Source organism: Epinephelus lanceolatus, chromosome 13 (assembly GCF_041903045.1).
Source record: "Epinephelus lanceolatus isolate andai-2023 chromosome 13, ASM4190304v1, whole genome shotgun sequence".
Taxonomy (NCBI): domain Eukaryota; kingdom Metazoa; phylum Chordata; class Actinopteri; order Perciformes; family Serranidae; genus Epinephelus; species Epinephelus lanceolatus.
In genome coordinates, this window is record NC_135746.1 from 4,702,113 (window position 1) to 4,708,112 (window position 6,000).

Consider the following 6,000-nt stretch of genomic DNA (forward strand, 5'->3'; position numbering starts at 1 on the left):
AAAATTTCACCACCTCTAAACCGATGTGTGGCGCTAAAGCTCACTGAGTCAATAAAGTGCACAACAATAGAAGAGGCCTCACGTCATTTGAGTTTTTTGTTAAGAAATTACCCACTTAGTTATCAGTTAATGGGTGCTATCAAAAGCTAAATTAACCAAAACTGGCATCCCTAGTAATTATATAAAATCTGTACAGTCAAAGTTGTTATGAGATTGTGTCCATTTCCTGTATTTCTATGAGAACAGGCTGAATAATGGATGTTTTCCAGCATGATAATGATTCATACTGCAGGACAGAAAAAGAGCAGTTGGTTTTGTTCCTTAAATCATTAAAACTAATAATAGCGGGTGATAATCATGATCACAGTACAGTATTTGCAAAAAATAATAGGGATTATCATTAAAGCCCTAATCATGCAGCCATCCTATTATCAAATGAATTTACAGCTGCACTGTACCGTGCAGCGCCTCCTGAAAATAACCTCTATCTGGCACCGAACACTGAGTGCATCAAAGATATTCGTAGCACTTACAACGTCATCTGGTCCAAAAAAAGAAAATAATAAAACACCTGCACACCCTCAGTTAGCCTTTAAGCTTCTTAGGCCACCGCTCTTCATCAAAATGCTTCACAGCGCCGGTTTAAGCCACAGGTAAGGGATTGTTATTGTGTGAGGGAGGGTAATGTTTGCCTCTGTAATCACCAGTGAAACGTTTGCGCTGCAGTGTCAATAAGCCGCAGCAGAATTTGTTTTCTTTACATAATAGTTGTGATCTTTCGTGGGCAGCAGAGGACACACTTTGGAAGGAGGGGCGGGGGGGTAACCTTCTGTAATTTTACAATAATAGACAATGACACACTCTGCAGTCTCTGACCAAAAGCCTGTTGAGATTAGATAGTGTAGCCAAACACCATTAAGATAAACTGTAATATACCTGTGTTGAATTTTACAAGAACTCAATAGGGTTCCTCTGCAAACATGGCTCGTACTGTATAGGTGGACAGGTCGGTGGGAACAGGTGGGAACGCCGAACAAGCTTGTTAACACACACATAGTCATCTATTAATACTGAAGACTGCCAAGCCGAGCGAAACCTTGAAAAAATTATACATTATGGTGCTATTTGCACTGTAAATAAGCCTCCAGAGTTACCCACAGGTTATTACTGAACAAATAACAGCCTCTACCCTCTGGGTGTGTGTGAGAAAACAGGTTTTGGAAATAGAAACCTGCCGTCTTTGACTCTACGTCAAACTAAGCAGGGATAGATCGATAGACAGATAGATAGATGAGAATCTCCTCCGAACACTGAACCAACATTGCTTTAACCTAGACACAATGTCAAGATATCGACACTGAAATCTTTTTCTTTTTATCTTTTTCTTTATAATTTAGTAATATTTTTAATAATTCATTTGAGATAAATTAATAGTGATAATAGTATAAACTTTAAAGAGCTAAAAAACATTTAAACAAGAGAACATTTCAGGAAAATATACATTTTCCACTTCTTCCTTTCCTCAGTTTTTTTCCCCTGAAGTCTCTTTGAGAGTTTATTTGTAATTGCTCAATAGCAGCTACACTCAGTCTTGCAAATTTTGTTTTAATATATATAAATGTTGAAAGTGAGAGACCTTAAAGTAGTTCATCCCATTCAAATAAGTTTTGTCTCAAATATAGCACCTAAGGGACAGTCCCTTAGGTGCTATATTTGAGACAAAACTTATTTGAATTCTTTACTTGTCAGAGGAGGAGGGTGGCTGGGTGTGACTTTGTTTGTTTGTTTTTTTTTTTCCATACTTCTCAAAGCTACAAATATTTTTCCCTGAGCCTCCCTGAGTGACTGGGGAAACATTAAAAATGCATGCCCCTACCTCCACCATAAATTAGATTTTAACAACCTACCCTTTGATGTTTGAAAGCTAAAAGTTAAAGAAGAAATTCTGAAATTGATTCCTTGTTTTTTTACTGGTTAGTCTGTGCAGACAGTTTATTTTGGACAAACTTCAAATGAGACGTAGAATAAAATGATTTTGAGCTCAGATTTTTTTTTTTTTTTACAAAAGCATTCATCTCACATAATGTGTTCAAGGACTGTCTGAAAATAGAAAATCCAGTGGTAATTTCTGCAGGTTTGCAGGGCATGTTTTCTTTGAAAATCTGCAGAAAATAAATAAAAATACAGCCATATAAAGTTGTATGCCCCTCCTGTAAGCCAAAAAAGTGGACTGAGTACACTGAAAAATATAAATATAATTTTGGTTTTTACATCTTACTGCTAACTGGTTCAACATTGCTGTGACATTAAAGATAATTAGACACAATATAAACACTTTTTCTGGTAAGAAACTAGAACTTTCTGGTGTCCCTGTCAGACAGTAAATCAATGACACCTTGGCTGTCTGGGATAATTTCTAATTTTACACTTTTTGGCTATGATGAATGGTGTAATTTTGGCCATTTTAAACCTACTGGCAGGTTTGGAAGGCATGTTTTATCTAAAAATCAGTTATAAAATAAATACAAAATACAGCCATTTAAAGTTGTATGCCCCTTAAAAAATAAATGACTGATGCTTAAACAATTATTTGACATGCCTCCCCTCTCATTAGTAATGAACAGTCCCTAATTGTGTATAAATCTAATGCCAATAAGCATGGTAGTGCTGGGGGTTGGCTTCTGATATCTGATATTCAAGATATTTTTTCACTTATTCATTTGATGCAAGTGGACTGAATGCACTGAAAAACAGAAATAGCATTTTGGTAGACATGAAACTAAAATCTTGTACTAATTTGACATCTTACAGTTCACTAGTTGCTGTGACACTGAAGATAAATACATGGAAACTAAAACTTTCTGGTTGCAGAACATGCAGAGACTCTGGTCTTCCCACTTGCTTATATAGGTACTTGAAAATTAATGCAAATTACAGCCATTTGAAGTGGGATGCCCCTCCTGTAAGCCAAAATAAAAAATACATAAATCTTCCCAGTGCTTTAAAAATTATTTGACATTATTTGACCTTTTTGCACCACCACCTCCCCTCTCACAAATAGTGAACAGTCCCTAATTCTGTATAAATCTAATGCAAACAAGCATTTACTTTTGGACAGGCCCAGAACAAGTGGTATATTCGAAATCTTATTTGTCTTATTCATTTGATGCAAGTGGACTGAATGCACTGAAAAACAGATATCACTTTGGCGGCAATGACACTGAAATCTTGTACTATGGTTACTGAAGATAAATATATAGAAAGTAAACATTTTTTTTCTGGTAAGAAACTGATGATACCTTGGATTTTTAAAGAAGCCTTGCCTTCCAAACCTACTGGCCGGTTTGTGGGGCATGTTTTCTTTTCATGTTTTTCTTTAAAAATAAAAACAATTACAGCCATTTAAAGTAGTATGCTCTTCCTGTAAGCCAACATAAAAAAACACTGCTTGAAAAAAATGTTGATATGCTACCTCTTTTAATGCACCACCCCTATCCTCTCATAAATAATGAACAGTCCCTAATTCTGCAAAAATCTAATGCAACAAGCATTTACTTTTGGACAGGCCTAAAACAAGTGATATATTCAAGATCTTTTTCCACCCATTCATTTGATGCAAGTGGGCTGAATGCACTGAAAAATAGAAATATAAATTTGTTTTTTTACATCTTGCTGCTCATTGGTTAAACAATGCTGTGACATTGCAGATAAACGGATGTAAAATAAACACCTTTTTCATTGGTAAGAAACTAGAACTTTCTGGTTGCGCTGTGTGACAGTGAATCAATGACACCTTGGCTGTCTGGGATTATTTCTGCCCTTACAGTTTCTGGCTCGGATGAATGGTGTAATTTTGGCCATTTTTAAATAAAACATGCCCTCCAAACCTGCTGGCAGGTTTGGAGGGCATGTTTTCTTTAAAAATCAGCAGTAAAATAAATACAAAATAGAACCGTTTAAAGTTGTATGACATGCAGCCCTCTTTGTGCACCACCACTTCCCCTCTCATAAATAACGAACAGTCCCTAATTCTGTATAAATCTAATGCAATCAAGCATTTACTTTTAGTCAGGCCCAGAACAAGTGATACATTCAAAATCTTTTTTGACTCACTGATTCGATGCAAATGAACTGAAAAATATAAATATAATATCATTTTGATCTTACTGCTCATTGGTTAAGCATTGCTGTGACATTGCAGATAAATAGATGTAAAATAAACACTTTTTTTTCCTGGTGAGAAACTGTGTGACAGTGAATCAATGACACCTTGGCTGTCTGGATGTTTGCATGGCAGCTGCAGCTCCCAGATTCACTTACACCACTAGCAGCAGCAGCAGCAGCAGCAGTCTATGGATGCACCAGTTAAACTGATTTAATTAACATTGTATTAGGATTCTTTGGCAGGTCAGTGGGATGGGAACACTAGTACAGTGCAGCCAGCCACAGTGTGGACATATCTGTGTAGATATAAGGCATTAAAAAGGCCAGGTAGTGTCGGTTAGTCCGCTGACTTTTATGGCCACTGTGCAGTGTGCCTGTCATCGGCCGGCTGGCTTCTGATCTGTCCCGCTACAGCAGCTAGCTGCACCGGCTAACCTCCCAGCCGCTGGAAACATCCACAACCCCCGCTTTTCACAAAGTTCCCAAGCTGTTACTGTACCGTATTTACCTGGAGGAGAAGCCACATTAAAACCAAGCGAGGCGGGAGTAAATTCGATATCAAATTGCTAAAGGTCCATTTGAATGCGTCTGGCTAGCTAGCTAGCAAAGAGAGCTACAGTCTCCAGCTGTGTGTGTGACAGAGACAGACACAGAGGATGTCTGAATGATGAGAGCAGGAGTTTAAATGAAAGCTCCGGTGTCTACAGCATCCGACCAGCGGCTACACAAACACATTCAACACAGTCTGGCACAGGTTTAACGGACCAGTCGGCTCAGGAACTCAGGAGACATTTAAGGTTTGTTTCTTACGTGATTTCGGTGCTGGAGACGGGCACGGGTTTAATCCGACGCCGGAAAAAGAAATGATGCTGTGCAGAGTCCGGGTGGGGATTTTCTGTGTCTCTGTGTGTGGCTGCCTGCCTGTCTGTGTTCTTCCAGCTGCTGCTCTATCCCGTCTCCCTCCGACTGTCTGCTCGGTCTCCCTGCCGCTGCCGGAGTGTCCCGGTGCTCTTGTACCACTCGCCCTCCAGTGGAGAATGAACGGCCCTGATGCGCTTTGATTAGGAGCCCCTCTTCAGCTGCAGCACGCGCCCCCCCCTCAACCAAACGTGCCTGCGCGTGACTGTGCGTGCGTGTGCGCGCGTGTTCGTATGCGTGTATGTGTGTGTGAAAGAGTGAATGAGTGTGCCTTGGGTTGACAGAGTGAGTCATCCAGCAGAACCAGAGGCAGCTCCTCCCTGCTCTAACAGCTGACTACTGTGGCCGCCATGCGTTGGTAAAGACAAACAGAGCTCCCCCTCCTCCTCCTCCTCCTCCCTCTGTAAGTAATACTGCTCTGTCTCCACACAGCCAACTGTGTGTCTCTGCACTGACTTCACTGCACTCTATTGTGTTTCTATTTATCTGTGGCATGCTATAGTAGTGATGTAGCAGAGGGGGGTTACATCACAGGGAGTTTGATGTGTTGCAGCTGACATGAATCTGTATGAGCAGAATTATGGTAAGCTGAATCACAATGAAGTCAGTCAGCCTGTAAGTGGATAAAGTTCGTTTTTTACAAATGCTCTGAAACCTATTTTCATTCACATATAACCCATAATCACAATCTGCTTTATTGCCAAGAAGGTTTTCACAGCCAAACACAGGTGCATGTGTACTGAAGGGAGAACATGTGCAGCGTTTCATGAAACATGAAAGCAAAGGTCTTGGTGTGTTACATAAACTTAAGTCCCTTTTATGGTGTGTTCAAAGCAGGCGCAAATAAATTGCATGCAAATTACATGTAAGGTCAATATAAAGATGCAATTAGACTCAAATTCCCACCAGGCGGCGCAA

General features: G+C 39.7%; 1 protein-coding gene across 3 annotated transcripts in view; it reads right to left on the minus strand.

Annotated features, from left to right (window-relative positions):
* plcb4b (phospholipase C, beta 4b) overlaps positions 1 to 5,169 on the minus strand; it is a 147,987-nt gene extending 142,818 nt beyond the window's left edge. For 2 of the 3 annotated variants that reach the window (XM_033649149.2, XM_033649148.2), the window contains exon 1: positions 4,975 to 5,169. The gene's annotated coding sequence lies outside the window, so the exon portion shown is untranslated. The remainder of the gene's footprint in view (positions 1 to 4,974) is intronic. The other variant, XM_078173673.1, reaches the window with a different exon arrangement.
* Between the last annotated feature and the right edge of the window lie 831 nt (positions 5,170 to 6,000).